Genomic DNA, 17846 nt, shown 5'->3' with positions numbered 1-17846 from the left:
ATATATATATATATTAATATTCTGAAATAATTTGTGAAATAACTATTTTAGATATTGAAAATTTGGATGACATAACATATTATGTCATAACATAATTTCATTGTCTTTTGAAACATAAATAAAATTTAAACAAGGACTTTGATATTGGCTATTTGAGTCAAGTTCATGATTAAAATAATAGTCCATCTTTTTCCTTAGCACTTCCAATCATCCCGCTCCTGGTCAATTTTATAAACACACAATAAGAAGAATAAAATAAGTTAGCTTAGCATTGATGATCAATAGTAATTTTACAAATTAACAACATGTTACCCAATAGATTATAAACATGTAGAACATTGTGAATGGTTAACAACAAGAGTTTGACAGTTCATATCCCCACAATTACCGAGAGGGAACCAACAATAATTTTGACATTTTTATTGCTTGCACAGGCTTAAAGGAGAAAAATAATTTAGGATGACCAGTCATGTGATCAATTACGCTGGAATCAATTATCAAAGAATGAGAAAAATAAAAAAAAAAAACCTAACAAAACAGTGGTCAAAGAGTTATCCCTTTGTACGAAGGAGCAAGACGGGGTCAGGGACAACTTTGGAGCTTGAAATAATTTTGGGCAAGTGCTCTAAGTGCTCTTAGGTGAAAGGGATTACATTCAAGTCAGAAGATTGCTCTCGAGTTTCTTCAGCAGTGGTTTCAAATACTCGATTTTTACAATTCAATTTTGAATTCTAATTTGCAAGTTTATCATGTAGCTTCCAACAAGTCTCATTTGTGTGTCATGATTTTTTGCAATGTTCATACCATGGTTTCTTATCCCCTTATTGGTTAGTATCAATAAATATTTTAAAAGACAAACGTGTTGGGCAAAGTGTTTTAGCTGTTACAAGGCAAGATGTAAGCCTCAAATCATCTGGCATAAGCCCCACGGTGCAAAATAAATATAAGGCATAAAGCAACTAAGATAAAAAAATAATAGCTTCTACTCATTCAACTTTAACATGTCTTCTAGAACTAAAATCTTCAAGATATTGACATAAATCCACCACAAGAAGTACAAGCATATAATAATGAGTAATTATGTTTGAGCCATAAAATAAACTAGTTGTGCTCAATTGATCTCAATTCTTGAATATAATTTATTCTTCAACTTGATTCATAAAATTTTGCTTATTCTTCTTCACTAATAGTTTTGCCGAAATCACAACAAAGTCCTTCATGTTGTCTACATTTAATGACCACTTTATTAAAGTTGCCATGCTAGTCCCATATGTATTCACAATTCATTTCTCATTATCATCATTGTCTAAATTATAAAAATAAATAGAATTACATTCGTAAATATTTAGGATCCTTTTTATATAAGAATACATAATTATGTAAAGAATAATAGGGTTAGGTGTATGTCCCTCGTGGTACGCAAAATAAGTTATTGGGCGTACACCCATGAGGATTATGACCCCCTCATTGGGGCAAAATGTCTCATGCCTCACCCAAGGATGCGCCTCCAATAACGCCTTTTTAAACATTGATATCAACACCTTTTGACACAAGCAAAAGTTCTCTTGTTCAATGTTACTAGACAATTCAGTGTCACACATCATAATTTTTCTTCTTAACTCTTCTCGTCTAACTTTAAAACAGATTTATTAAATTCAGTGTAGATGTTTCGTACCAAGGATTTGACTTTGAACCTTGTCAAAACTCTGATTATGGCTAGTTGAGAACATATAGACCTGGTCATTTTTCTCTCTCCTCTTGTGGTGAACATAAGCATTTGAATTCTCCCAAATATCATTATAACAATGATCAACATCCTGACATAATGTTACCAACTTATTGTAATATGTAGTAATATCACGATCATTTTGTTTGGATTTCGAAAGTTGAGTTTTTAACTCAAAAATTTGTGAAGAATTCTACACGTTTAAATAGAGATTTCGAACAACCTTCCAGATATCTCGAGCAATTGAAGGAAATAGACAAGGCTTTCCTATGGAAGGTTTCATGGAATTGACGAGACATGTCATCACCAGAGAGTTTTTGGACTGCCATTATTTTAGATTTGAATCGCTATTAATAAGTTTTAAAATTTCTCTGGTCAAATACCCAATTTTGCTTCTTCTATTGATCGTCAATTTTATAGATTGAAGCTCACTCGAGGGAATTGTGTCCATTAAATTTTATAATTGTGAGATAAGATGGTAAATTATGAGAAAAAATTCAATCGATACACCCATCACAGGAGTTGTAGGGTTAGGTGAGATAATTTTGGAATTCTTAGAATCGATCGATATGGTAGAATTTATTCGAGCTTCGGTCATCATTTATTGATTACTATGACATCCTCAGAATATGAAAAAAGCAGAGCAGTGTGCATGGCCTAGGTGCAGTGACTACAATCACCAATTCGAACTAAAAATAGGTCACCCTACTACAACGCTAGAGAAATAGTAAGGATGGAGCAATCATATTTGGAACCTTGAATCCAACAACATTGGGGAAATTTCATCAGAGAAAGGTCATGCGAGAAGGTCTTCATATTCCCCACTGGTTTATGGTAGAGGTGGAGCGAAGCAAAGCGAAGCCGCTCGCAACAGTAGGACTCGTGGATGACCCAGCCGATGAAATTGTTCACAATTTCGAAGGCAATAAGCTGCTTTGATACGATGTAGGTTTTGGGAGCAGGAAATAATTATTCATCTTCAATTTCATGATTACAAGATAAATAGAAGGGGATGACTCCCACATTAGGAAACTAATAAAATAAGTTATAACTCCCCATAATAAAAAAGAAAACAAGAATTATAACGTACTGATAATTCTAACTTCTAGAAATAAAAAATATTGTAATAACAGAATATACTAAAAATAAACTCTCTAAAAATCTAACATAACCTTTTTTGATTTAACGAGAAGTTCAACATCACTGAATTATATGAAAATTTTAAAATTTACCTTTCATGGGAGTTTAAATTTTTAGGGAATCATTATTTAGTACGAGGAGTTAATAATTAATTGAATGAAACAATGACATTAAATAATATTTAAGGTTTTTGAGTTTTAAGGGCCTACCATCCCCTTCCCTCCTTTCGAATGCATTTCACCTCTTTTTTCCTTAACTTAATTGCATTCTAATTATCGTTTGTTGCGGTTTTTGAGAAAACAATCTTGAATAAATTTTCATCCAAGACTTCAATACTTGGTGACTAGCCCAAAAAGATGGGGATACAATGATATTCTACAATCATATTAACTTGATGACTAATAGATTTTATTCTTCATTGCAGATTTTTTTTAGATGTAGAACCCTAGTTTTATTGCTATAAAATTCTTACTCATCCTTCATTAGCACCACCCCTCCCAATGCATAATTCTTCAACTCCAAATATCCCACAAAATCTGAACCCAAACCCACCTTGAAATGGTCGACCAAGACGGGGCCAAATCTAACCTTCAAAAAGACTATAGACAATCATTTTAGTATCTTTAACAAGAATTTTACTAATTCTCTTAAACCAAAACATGTTGCAAGATTTAGGCGCATGCATGACCTAGTCTTCAAGAAAAATCTAGAAAAAAATATAAAAACTCATAAAAATTCATAAACCTTTTTAAAACACCTCTAGAAAATCTCAATCAACAATCTTTAAATTGTTTTGACCCTTAGGTTGTACGTTGTATCATAGATCCTTAACTTGAGTTTTCCCTTAATCCCTTCACACAAACCCTAATCATTAGAACCATAACTTCATTGATATTCTGTGAGGCTTCCTATTAAAAAATAATAATACTCGTACTCGAAGGCAAGCCTTAGGCCCATCCACCAAATTTGCTATTAGAGTTTAAAGTGGAAAAAATAGCAAACATTGAAGGAACAAGTACATAAGGAAGCATTTCATAATATAATTGTGCAATTGTTTTAATATTATGTAATAAATCCGATTTGTCTATGATTAATTCAGTAAGTTGTATGATATTACTCCAATTAGTTTACTCCACATAATTAAAAGGTTCTCCATTTTAGCCCTCCCACTAAAAACCACTTGAGTGATAAAGAAGTGAGCTCTTTAAAATATAATTAGTATCTTTCATCTCTAATATTCATCAAAATATAAGACCCTAAATATATCTTTGGCATGAACTAATCAAATTATACTATTTCAACTTATTTGTATGCTACTTGAGTCTATTTTAGATAATTTTGTGTAAGCTCGCGGCATTATATATATATATATATATATATATCTCATAATAGCAAAAACTCAACCTAACGCATTTTAATTTAATTTCTTATTTGCAACTGTATTGTTGGTATATCCTAACTTTACTTGCACATTTTAATTACTTGCTTGTAACTGCACTATTTGTGCATCCTGATTTTATTGAAATAGCATGCCACTTAAATCAACTAGTAAAAAGTTGAGAGATCAGCCAAAATAATTAAAGACCAAAATGTTAAGTCAAATACTTGTGATGTAAGCTGAAATAAGTTCAAACAATCTTTAAAAAACAATAATGTGCCAACCTTATTTAAAGTTATGCTGAGCCAAGTTAATCGATTGAATCTTAAGCTGCAAATACAAACTGTAGCACTTACCGAAACCATCTCTTATAAAAGCTTCATGTAGAGAGCCCAAATATCAAGCACAATTCAGGGCATAGAAAGTACTCTAGGGAAGAGAACCAAGCTAGAAATGGTGATGACTTTAATAAACCCACTCAAAATGTTAAAGTAGTACCTGATACCAGAGTTAACTAGAACCACAATAGAGAAATAAGATACAAGCAAAGACACAACACAACTCAACTAGAGGTTAGGTCGAGGAATGGGGTATTGTAGTTATACAGAGGAAAAGTACGCATGTGAGTGGGGGAATGGTCAGAAAGCAGCAAGGGACGACTGTGGTTTCTTGTCGGATGGAAGGAAGGTAGGAGGCTGCAAGGTACTGTGAGGTGGCTGCATCAAGGAAGTGGTGGCAGGGTTTTGGAAGGGACGGGTAAGCTCACGACAACAAGGAAAGGAGTTGTGGGTCCACGACAGTGTCATCAGACGGATGGACAATGACATGGCAATAAGGGAAGAGGTTGCAGTGTTGAGGTGGGACAAAAAAACAACGAAGTAGGTGGCTAGGACAGCGAGTGGTAGCTAAGGGGAAGGGTGGTGGGCAGCGGGATAGCAAAGGGGAGGATTGTCCAAGAACTGCTGAAGCGAGCGGGATGGTTGGAAAGATTGCGGAGGAGTTGGGTAAGGATAAATATCCCTGCAGAATCAAGCAACAGCCGAAGCACCACTCAAAACCTTGGAAACAGTCACCACCTCAGATGAGTTATAGCCGGAGCTCCTTCTCACCTTCGGATACAGCCATAGAAAGGGAACAACGGTAGTCGGCGGCTGTCCTGAATAGAAACATACGCCAAAAGTTGTCTTCCAAACCCTAATACAACACATATATAAAAAATAACTAAAAGAGAATGAAAGATAATAAAAAAGAAATCAAAAGAAAAGAAAACGGGACTACTTTTGTGACTCGTCTCCCATGATTTTGAATCTACGACAATATAACAACTAAAGTACCATGAGGAAAAAGTGCGGGAAAGCTCCCACTTCACACCCTCTTTTATGGGGTTTATGATACCAATGAATTCCTTAATTAGCTTAATAAAATAAATGAGCTTTTTAACCAGTACCCTCTAAAGGGATATACTCAGACCCCACTCAAAAGGTTAAAGTAGAAACACCAAGACTAGAACTCAAACCACTCCCTAGTCTATGAAATGTCTGCTATTAGACCTAATCCTTTCCTAGTTAGTGTCCCTGTCACTAAGAATATCACTGAATCCACCTCTAAAGATAATAAAGATGTCAATTGTTTAAAATGGCACAAGAAAGTACATATACAACAATGGTGTAAAACTTAATAACTCTTTGGAAAATAATAATATGGAGGATGAAGGTATTAAAAGATCATTAATAATACGCCTAGTTTCAATGATGGCATTGAAGATATGAGTAGCCCAAAAATTAAGTTAGGATTAGACTACCTATTACTAGGGGGGGCCGTGTGACATTGACCCATTTGATATTGTACCTTATTTAATGATCTTCTATGAAATTTTTCAAAGACATACTGCTTTTGAGAATGCTAGAATTTTTTTTTTTTAAATTAATTCTCATAGTGCATATGACATATCCTACATTGCAAGCATATTTTTCATGAAGATGGTGAGAGTGCACAAGTTAACACAATGGTATCTACCAGACTTCTTAGTTTAGGTCTTATTATTAAGCAATCTATATTTTTTACCATAAAAAATCTCTTATCATAGCTGAAGCTCATGCACATGTATTTTATACTCAATTTTCATGAATTATTATGCAAAACAGCATTGCATGACCGACAATTTACTCCCACGCATATCTCTGATTCCCAGGATTTGTCACCAATTCTGAGTAACGATACGATACATCACAAAGCCAGCACGCATGAATATCTAAATATGTCTTCTTTAATATAAAGTTGAATAAACCATGAAATACAATCTTTCACGCTACTCATTTTGCTAAAGTTGACATTATTTTTCAAATACCAAAATTTAAATACATAGAATATCTAAATATATTTTCCCTTTATCTCTAGCTCAATAAGACAAAAGGACATCCAGAAAAACTAATACTTCACATAAAGCTCCGGAAGCAACACCAAAAGTGAAAGCATAACGCCTAGAAATAAGCTTGTAAAGTATTAAACTTGAATGCTATGGCTAGACTAGAAAACCTTAAATTTCATGACAAAGAGTTACCTTAGCTAAAAACGACGTAACACATCTGATTAATTGCAAATCCAATAAATCACATGCACCAATTGTAATTTGCTTGGAGCAAATAACAACAGTAGCAGCACCTCATTTCCTGCAACTTCAGAAGTATAAAGCCAGTAGCACACATTAAAATAAGCTCATTAATAATGGAATGAAGACAATAACAGCAAATTAAAATGATAGCCCAAACTGTTTTGGAGCAGAATCAATTCATTAAGCTAACTAGAAACTAAAATAGTTGTCATGCACGTAAAAGTACCTTATAGATGTCCCACAAATGGCTGATAATCCTTGATCAGTTAATCATCATAACAGACAATATTAACTCTTAGAGGTGGGTAGGCTTCATGGCAATCATTCTTCATTTTTTATATTTCTTCTTGCACTAAAATCTGCATTTAGAATTCAACCTTAAAAAAAAAAATCAAAATGCTTTATTCAAATGTAGTCTGCAAAGTTCAGTTTACTTCCAATATTTAGCAGATTATAAATTCATCTCACGTGCACCAGTTGTCACTATAATAGATAGTGCTTGAGGGTGCCAACGGCATAGTTAAAACAGCAGCACCATATTTACTGCGACTTCGATAGCAAAGAAAACCAATAAAATGTGCGTGTGCTGACATCAAAATGAACAAGTGGCCAAAAACATACATAAAGTTATCAACAGTTCCATTAGTACTTGAACATAATCAATCCATGGTCCTATTAGCATTCGAAAGTAGTACATTATGTAATAGCCCCAAATGGTTGGTCTTTAGTCAAGTAGACATCATGGCCAACCACCTTATCAAGCTATTTGTGGCAGATTGGCTTCTTGTTGAGCATTCTTCAATTTTATTCTTGTGTTAAGGGCCGGCAAGAATTTTATTAAATTCAATCAGAAAAGAAAATCTAAATGAATTTATTTGAAATGTATTGAGCAGATTACAATTTACTTGCCACAAGGAATATAAAATTCATTTGCATAAGGTTTTACACAGACCGACCTTTTTGGCTTCATAAAACCTAATACATAGTTTTCCATAAGAAATAAATAGGCTTGACGTTAGAATATCCATAAGAAACAAATTAAGCACAATGGTAGAACACCTCACAACAAAAACTAACAGAACATTTTTTTTCTTCTCTTTGTGGCCTGCTTCCCTATGTTTTATGTATAGAAGAGACTAAGCAATAGGTAAAGTGGAGAGGATTTTATCTTGAGGTGGCAGACAGCATTATAAGGAAACATTGTCTGGCCGCTCCCATCTATGAAAGTAATACAAACAAAGGTAAGATACCTATACATTCAAATGATATCATGTCATGGACACGGCTTGCACAAAATTTGAGATAATTATATTTAGTAATTTGGATGGTGAAATTAGCAACCACATCCTCCAATTGCAAGAAGATGGATTAAACCTTCTTTTATTGATCCATAAGGCTATATCGAATACTAAATTTTAATGTTAACAAATTTAAAAAAGGAATTGATCTAATGATTTCTTAAGTGCTGTGTAGATAACAAAGAAAATCCATTTGGAATTAAATGTTGCATATAAGTATGGCTCTTTAATTTTATAAAAATTTCATTTTGCTCTTCACATGTAAGAGACAAGTGAACTAGATACAGCAGATAAAAGGAAACATGCAAGAAAAGGCAACATTTAAGCGATACATCAGAAAATAGTTAACAAGCAAGAAAAATAAACATTTAAGCCATCTTAAACCAAAAAATGATAGTTTTACTCACTATGATATATTATTTATATTATGAAAATTAGGAAATTATTATAAAATTTCCTAGAATAACATTTGAAGCATTGGCTAAATAGATTTTACAATATTTGTTATCAAAAAAAAAAACAAAAAAATCAAAATATGAAATCAGATTGTGCGCTTACAAGACTCCTTCAAGGTTTTACAAGCCAACAAAATTAACACTCTTCACAAAGTCACAATATTGCTCCATAAAGTGGTCTAGGCAATGGCCTTTAAACCTTATTAAAAGCGGGCCTTTACAAATGTTAACAGGTCTTCACAGAGCTCTTTATGAGCTTCCACAAAGTTTTTAGAATACATGTAATCCAATTAATAGGTATTTTAAATAGAACATAATCAATCCGTTTGAGAGTTCATTTTTTTAGCCAAATATAGCTTTATTCTACAGGGTAAAAACGTGAAAATAGAATATATTTCAAAATGTTTATCTTATTTACTTCATGATATATGCATATTAATAGACAAAGGTAAACGGAAAACTGAATTAATTCAGCACATTGAAAACCTAATCCTGGCAATGAAGAAAAATCCTAGTATTTTGCTGTAAAATTTTTAAAAATTTTCAACCTAGAAGAATTATCTAAAAGAGAATTACTTGCTAATAGTCACAATTCAACATCAATCTCTAATTTTTTGTGGAATTTAGGAAGATGAACGGTAATATTCTTTGCATCTTTCTCACACAACTAATACAATAAAATAATTAATGGATATACAACTTAGACTAAGTCTGGTACAATTGGAGAGAAATTCAAATCATCATAATCAGAAAAATAAAAATGCAATATTAGATAATTAAGAGGGAATAATTTCTCCCCCTCAAATGTAGCAGTAGAACCATAGTTTCTTAAACAGTGGGTGGGCCCATGTCATCTATGGTTATATAAATATCAACATCACCCCCCACAAAATTAGGTTGTATATGTCATACATCCAAGACTTGTTGAGATCACTAAACTGGTGCCGAGGAAAATCCCTGTTAAGAATGCCAGATATTTGGTACTGAGTTAGGATATAGCTTAGCTGGACCACCCTCCATTGTCCTTATCAGAGATGAAGTGTTTGTCAATCTCTATATGTTTGGCTCGATCACAATATACCAGATTCATTGAAAAACTGATGGTTGATTGACTATCACCAAACAACTTAATAGTGCTTTTGTTCTCCATTTATAGTTCCACCAGTAATTTCTTTAGCCACATCCCTTCACAAATTCTTAGAGCTGGAACACGATACTCAGATTATCCACTACTTCTTGCCGCCACAACTTATTTTTACTTCTCCAAATAACCAAGTTACCCCCCATACAAATGAACAGTAATCCGTGGTAGATCTTGTAAGTCAATTCTACCCAACTAGCATCAGTGTAAATCTCAATATTATGGTTCCCGATTTTCTTGAATATCAATCTACATCCTTGAGTCATCTTTAGGTGCCACAAGATTCAAAAGATCGCTTCTAAATGATTTTCATTTGGATCATTCATATGTTAGTTCACTAAACCGACAAGAAAAGCAATTTCAGATCTTGTATGTTTAAATAAATTTCCCCACAGTCCTTTGATATCTCCCTTTTTCAACTGGGGTGTTATTCTCTCCTTTTGATGCTCGTTGATTAGGATTTAGAGGAGTATTTGTTGAATTGCACCCTCAACACTCCTGTCTCCTTTAAAAAGTCAATGATATATTTTCTATCAGATATGATAATGTCTTCTTTGGATCTAGCTACTTTTATTCCCAAGAAGTATCGTAAAGTTCCAAGTTGATCTCTAAGTCCAAAACTATTATTTTTTTTTATTGTTTCAAGTTCCCTTACATCACTATATGTAAGTACAATGTCATTTACTTATAAATAAAGATAGCTATCACACCTTCTTGATTTCATTTGATAAATAAAATGTAATTAGTCTAACGCTGATATTACCTATTGGCAAGAATAGTCTTGGTGAACCGTTCAAACCATGCTCTGAGAGATTGTTTCAACCATATAATGATATCTTTAATTTGCATTAACCGATTATTTGTGTTGTTCTTTAATCCTGGAGATATCTCCATATACACTTCTTTCTCAAGATCCCCATTAAGAAATGCATTTTTATGTCTAGCTGATGTAAAACCCAATTCTGGTTGATAACCAATAATAGTGCCAAACATCCTAAGTTCAGGTTCGGAGGTAAATTTTGAAAAGAAGAAGTAGAATTCATGATAAGGTGTCGCCAAGATGTAGTGTCACCAGGGACCAACTATTTGTTCACAAAATATCTTGCAGAGATGGACCGTCTCTCGCAGACAATATTTCCACTAGAGAGAGAGATTGCTTGTTACTGACACGTGATTTGCACCAGAGAGAAACTATCTGTCCCAGACACAAAATTTTCAATAAAAAGAGAAACTATCTTCTTTCGACATTGCAGGATTTCTACTAAACATAGAAAATTCTCAAGATTGTTACAAGAGACCAAGAAAGGAAAACCCATAGAAAGGCGGCGGCAAGGAGAGAATCCAATGGAAGGTTTGCGGGGATTGGTGGTTGGAGGGAGAGAGTCCGGAGAATGAAAGAGAGCTATGGTTTATTTACAAGCTTTACTGCCATGTGGAATTTAGAAGGAACTTTCTTAGAGGAAAAAATTCTTTATTTTCTTATACAACTACTACAAGCAAATAACAAATATATACACAGCTCATACTAACCCTTAAAATTGGAGGAAAGTTCAAATCATCATGAAAAGGAAACTAAAAATGCAAATATGGATAATTAAGGGAAAATAATTTCTCCCCAAAAATGTAGCAGTGGGCCTATAGTTTCCTAAACCGTGGGTGCCCTCATGTGATCCACTATTATATGCATTTTTAACATTCTTAAAAAATACATCCATAATGAAATGACAATCATTTGCAATTTATTTAGTTATTTTATATAACATAGGGTTGCTAGGAATATAGGCGGCAACGCAATTATCACAGTTAAAAATCATAAGTTTTGTAATTGAAAATCCTAACCCTAAGAAGAAATTCTTTGCCCACACCATTCATATGCAATATGGCCATAGATCCATTGTCAACCTTCATATTAGATCTTGTCAAAATAACTTTGTTTATTGTTGTTCTATGCGACTAGGTTATCCCCCAAAAATTCAATATCTATCAGTCAACTTCTTCAATTGAACAAATCTAGCTAAGTCAAACATCCGAAAATGCTTAGATATTTAAGTACGTACTTTTGATGTGCCTAAGAATGCGTAGAAAATAGTCTCCCGCTGCTTCGAGTTTAGAATTTGTATGCGATGGCTCACCGCTCTATCAAGGAAAAAAATTCAAACCTAAAGACAACCAGACAAATAAACATTTATCAATCTTCAATATCAATATGAACCATCAAAGAACAAGAATCTGGGTAGTGGTATTAGCAAGTTTGCAGCCAAGAAGATCAATTTTATATTTCTCAAGAGAAAGTGATAACCCCCATTTTGCTTTAGGTAAAAGCAACCACCCCATAAATACTTGGCATTTTAGATCTTTAGTGATAAAACAAAATTAGAAGTTTTGTTTAACCATATAAATTTGTTTTTGTTCAATCTTGTTGAGTAAGATGTCATCAATATAAACAATCAGAATAAAAGAGTCTAAAGTGTGCCTAACAAAGATGGAATAATCTATGATGCTATCATAAAGGCCAATCTTAGTCAAGAACTTCACAGAAATTTTTGAACCGAGCTTGATAAGAAATTTCAAGAAGTTAAAACCTATAAATAATCTTCTTGAGTAGACATGTGATTCTCTTCCTGAGCAACATAATCAGCTTCATTTAAAAAGCATTTATAAGTCACTATAGATGAAGGCATTACCCCAGTCCCATTTGCTGCAAAGACCATTCTTGACTGATGGCCACTAACATAAGATTTCTAACAGAGCTAAATTTAGAAAGTAGAGAGGAGTCGTAAAAATAGTCAATTCCATAAAACAATGTGAGTCCTTTTGTAACTAGCCGAGCTTTATTTCAATTAATCGAGCAATAAAAATGAAAGTTTAAATATTGAAACCATTTGGCAAGATCTTGATTTAACATTAGAGGGGAGAACAAGAATAGAAGTCACTAGCTTGAAGATTCAAGCTTCCTGAAAGAATAAGAAGCCCCAAGTGATAGTTGCTGTTAGGATTTTGCAACGCTCTCAAAAAAATAAAATCTAATAGCACATAAGTTGAAGAGAAAAAATTATTTGATAATTCATTATAAGATTACATGCCCCAGGGTCCTATTTATGACCGAAAAAACTAAAAAAATTAAATAAATTGAAAATTTTCGTAAATATGGCATAAAATTGGCTAACAATTGGCAGACAGGTAACAATAGGCTTTACTAAGAAAACAGATCATCTGACTTAGCTACGGTAGAAAGTGAAAATAAAAAATAGTCTAATTAAACGAATGTGAAGAACAAGGGAGATATACGAAGTAGCTGAAAAGCAAAGCACGCATACAAAGAAGCGTAATAGCTAATGCAATAAGAACCTAGAGACTAGTAGATAAAACTAAAGTAGAAGAAAGTAGCAGTAATCACTACTGCAACAACTACAGGATAGCAAGGATGCTGAGGCAGTAGAAAAGGAAAGAAAATAAACTAAACAAGCAGAAGCAAACTTGTAATAGTAAATTAAATCTATTAAGACAATAAAAATACTAGCGAGCACATTTTGCTCTCAAAGGTATCATCATCATCTACATCAATCAAAATAAACTAAACAAGCAGAAAATTTTGATAAATAGGAAAACCTATAACAAGATAATTGTGCGTCATTTCCAATTTAAAAACATCCAAAATTTTGATAAATAGGAAAACCTATAACAAGATAATTGCACATCATTTTCAATTTAAGAACATCAAAAAATTTTGAAATTGTTATTGTTTGCCAAACATTTAAAACAAGCCTCTGTAAAAATTCTAATATAAAAGCGGTTTGGGCTTGCAAAGTCAACAAGTTTACCTAACAAAGGCAAGTCTTTTAGTAGTAACGACAATCATAACTAACTATCAATATGTAATCCTCCTTTGAAATTCCAAAAAGCTCCTTCAATCCTGATAATAGAAGATAGAGATTCAATTGTGGAACCAAAAATGTTTCGAAGTGAAAGCAGAAATAATTTTTTTTCCCTCAACTTTTTTCTGACCAAGCTTTAGACAGTCATTAGTGGTTTAAATAAATCTTTTATTACAATTATTCAATATAAAAGATAACATACATGATTAAAAGAACAAAACTTAAAATTTATTATGCCTTGTCTTCGTATTCTTAAATTATTAAATGTATTAGAATATTAAAATATTAATATATAGACTTCTATATTAATCGTTTTTATTTGCTTTCCTTTTTCCCTCTGTTTTTATTTGTTTCCTTACTAGTAGATCTTGTAATGGGTATTTATACCCCACTTTGCTTCAATAAGATCTACCTTGGGTTCTATTCTAACATGATATCAGAGTCATGGCCCTAACCTAGCTGCTGCTAGGCTCTCCTTGCTGCCGATTGTGAGTCCAGGTTTCCTGGTTTTCGTCTCCTCTAATCGAGTCATCTAGGTCCCGTCTCCTTGTATCATCCCAACCACCCAGTCTGCCCAATATATAACCGCTAGATCCCTGCAATACATAGAGCGAAATTCCTGTGTAAACGAAACATCTCCACCAACGCGCAATCCATGCACGTACCGAAGTCCCTATCCAGGTCCCGCACTGTAGCTACAACATCAATTGCAATCCCTGCATGTACCAAAGTCCCTATCCAGGTCCCGTTAACCTCCCAGTCAACTGATGCTTCTCCAGAACATGTGATCTGATCGTTGGAGCATTCTTCCAACTATCCAGAAGATCTAGTCTAGTAGGAACCCCTGCACGAGGCCATATCCCTTCCCTCTAGCAGCCAGAACCTTATGATGTCTCAACAACCTAACATCTCGTTTGGCTCAATCGAGAATCACGACAGACTCCTCCAGCACTGAGCGGTCATCATAAAGTGTTCTTGAGTCCATTGGAGGATCAATTCCAACCTTCGTTCCTCTACACACTAGAGGACAAGAAAACAAAATGAAATTCTAAATTACAAACCATAAACTAAATGACGGTAACTTTCTCCAATAATCCCAATCTGTATCCATGTTCATATTCAGTCATCTCAATTGTGTTATTAGTGAACCTCCAAAGACTGGCCCAGCATATGTAGGTTGGGAAGTGGAGAATTTCATGAATATGTCATGACTGATCAAATTCATAAAGAATTTGATTAACCGATCATATATACGACAGTCCGTGATACCTAATCAGATGTAGGAAATTTCACCAACTCTATGAGGTATCTAAGAAAATCTGTGAATCAAAACAAGGATCGAGGACCGTGACCCAGTACTACAATGATCTTGTTGTATTATGGATTGAATACGACCTGTATTATGACTACAATTAGGAATCTCCAGCCTACCTATCTCTATTCCTGAGAATTGTAGAAAAGGAACGCATGTTCTAATTTTTTGGCAAGCCTTAATAAAGATCTTAACGAAGTTCGGAGCCGTATTCTTGGTCGAGATCCTCTTCCCTCCACTCGAGCTACTTTCACTGAGATTCGTCGTGAAGAGAGTCGGAGACTTAGTTATGCTTGGTTCTCACTCCGTCTGCCGGAGTATCCGCATTGGTCTCTAATAGTGATCAACCTCAGGCTTGTCACCCAACTTGTGATTACTGTCACAAAATCAACCATACTCCTGATAAATGTTGGAAGCTCCACAGAAAACCTACATCCAAACCGTCAGCTAAATCTTCCACTGTCAAGGGTCTCGCTACAACATTTGAATCCAACGCAGTACAACCAACCTTTACTTAGAAGAATCTGGAATCCTCCAATTCTCTTACAAGTCAAATGAAGCCTAATCAAGCTGCTTGGCTCCAATCCGCTCTCTTTCGGCCTACTGACCTCCCACGTTTGTCAAGGTACCAATCATATGACACTCACCTCTTTTGTCTCTTCTAGTTCATAGATCATTGATTCAGGTGTCATATATCACATGACTGAAAGCTCTCATGCATTCTCGTCATAAGATACTATTAAATTACTAATGGTTCCCAAAATTCAATTGCTGGTAAAGGGCCTGTTGTTTTAACAATAGGTCTAACTTAGAATCTTTGTTACACGTACCTCTGTTGATGTGTAACATTTTATTTGTCAGTACACTGACATATGACATTAATTATGTTGTTCATTTTTGTTTTGATGTCTGTTTTTCATGATTGTCATTCAGGGAGAAAGATTGTAACTGCTAAGCGGGTTGATAGACTTTACTTCTTTCGAGAGAAAAGCACGGAGAACGGGACACACCACTCAGTAGTTACAATTTTCTCATTCCACTAAATGTCATATGATATTGTCACATTGTCGTTTGGGTCATTCTAATTTTCAGTATCTAAAATAATTGTATCTGTTGATGTTTATTAATAAAAATCCTTCTAATTTCAAATGTGATACATGTCCATTAGCTAAACATCATCGTGTTCCTTATCTACCTCACAATTACACACTTTCTGCTCATTTCTCATTCGCAGTGATTTATGGAGACCATCTCGCACTCCTAGTTATACCAATAAACGGATGACATGGATATATATTTTAAAAGATAAATCTGAAGTTGCTTCATTTTCAAAACTTTTATACCTTCATTTGACCCAATTCAAAAATCCTATTCAAATCCTTTGGACTGACAATGACAATGAATTTTTTAACTATATATTAGAAAAATTCTTGTTAAGTAAGCACATCCTCCATGATAGATCATGTACCGACACTCCTCAACAAAATGGGGCAGCTGAGAGAAAAAACCAACATCTCCTCGGCGTTACTCGCTACATTATGTTTCACTATAATGTCCAAAAACATTTCTGGAATTATGTCATTATTACTATCACTTAACTCATCAATAGAATTCCTTAAAAAATTCACTACTTCCGTATCCCTTTAACCATCTTGAGATTATGTTTTCTTAACAATTAGGTATTCTCCACTTTAGATCCCAAATTTTTTGGTGCACAGCCTTTATTCAGAACATAAACCCAACTCGGGGTAAACTTGATCCCATATCCATAAAATGTACTTTCCTCGGATACTATACCACTTAAAAAGGGTATCGGTGCCTTGACTCTACCAGGATAAGGTTTATGTTAGTGCGGATGTCTCTTTTTTTGAAAGTATTCCATGCTTTCCTAAATCGGCCTCCAGTGAGGAGGAGCTAGAGTTTTTGGACATTGTTCCTTACCTTACTCCTGTGGATGTTTGCCCCATATCACCTACAATTGAGGAACCCTCTATTCCTTTAGTTCCACTCACTTCTCCTATCACCAAGAAGCCCTTTGTCTCTTTGGTCCCACCGGCACATCCTCTCACTATCCGTGTCTACACTCGACTTACTCGCTCTGATGAACCTACTCTGCAGCTCTCTAACACCTTGTTGGACATTGAATACCCTCCAAACGACATCCGTAGCACTGCTCCTACTTCATATGAGAAATTCAATTCCTCTAGTAAAGTATACAATCAGACATGCTCTCACTATCTCATGAAAAACTCTCTTTGCAGATTATCACCAACCTACATAGCATTTGTTATGGTCCTGACCAATCATCAGCTCCTATCTACTATTGAGGCTTCCTTAGCAGGCTCAGCAAGTAAAACTGTCGTCATGGAAGAGATGAATGCCCTTCAACGAAACCATACTTGGGACATTGTTGACCTTCCTCGGGGCAAAAAAACAGTGAGATGTCGATGAATTTTTAGGATCCAGTTTAAAGTTAATTGATCCTTTGAACACAGAAAGGTACGACTGGTCACCAACGGGTACTCACAAACCTACAAAGTTGAAGAGACGCTTGCTCTAATTGATAAATTAAACGCTATTCAGGTCCTTTTATCCCTTGCAATGAATATGGATTGGCCCTTATTCCAGCTTGATGTCAGGAATGTGTTCCTGAATAACGATCTTATAGAGGAGGTATACATTCCTTCAGGCTTTGACTCCACTGCCTCTCAGGGAAAGTATGTAAACTGTGAAATTTCTTTTATGGATTGAAGCATTCATCACGGACATGGTTCGGGAAATTCACAAAGATAGTGGTAGGCCACGGCCATCTCAGTGTATTTTTTTGTCAAAGCAGAAATATGTGATTGAAATTTTAACAGAGAACAATCTTCTCTTGTGCAATCCAGTGGCTATCCCGATGGATCCCAA

At 34.5% G+C, this 17846-nt stretch overlaps 1 protein-coding gene across 9 annotated transcripts in view; it reads right to left on the bottom strand.

The window, feature by feature from the left end:
* Positions 1-110: 110 nt before the first annotated feature.
* Positions 111-17846, bottom strand: part of LOC110035535 (pentatricopeptide repeat-containing protein At5g62370) — a 36878-nt gene continuing 19142 nt past the window's right edge. For 3 of the 9 annotated variants that reach the window (XM_020739773.1, XM_020739769.1, XM_020739777.1), the window contains 3 exons: positions 7082-7214; positions 6805-6919; positions 4485-5438 (listed from right to left, as the gene is read on the bottom strand). The gene's annotated coding sequence lies outside the window, so the exon portion shown is untranslated. Of the gene's footprint in view, positions 219-4484; positions 5439-6576; positions 6725-6804; positions 6920-7081; positions 7215-11806; positions 11909-13570; positions 13663-17846 lie in introns of those variants that run through there. The other 6 variants (XM_020739775.1, XM_020739776.1, XM_020739770.1 and 3 more) reach the window with 6 other exon arrangements.

This window comes from Phalaenopsis equestris, unplaced genomic scaffold (genome assembly GCF_001263595.1).
Source record: "Phalaenopsis equestris unplaced genomic scaffold, ASM126359v1 Scaffold198032, whole genome shotgun sequence".
Taxonomy (NCBI): Eukaryota; Viridiplantae; Streptophyta; class Magnoliopsida; order Asparagales; family Orchidaceae; genus Phalaenopsis; species Phalaenopsis equestris.
The sequence above is the reverse complement of the archived record's forward strand: the minus strand, read 5'-3'. Positions and strand labels throughout refer to the sequence as shown.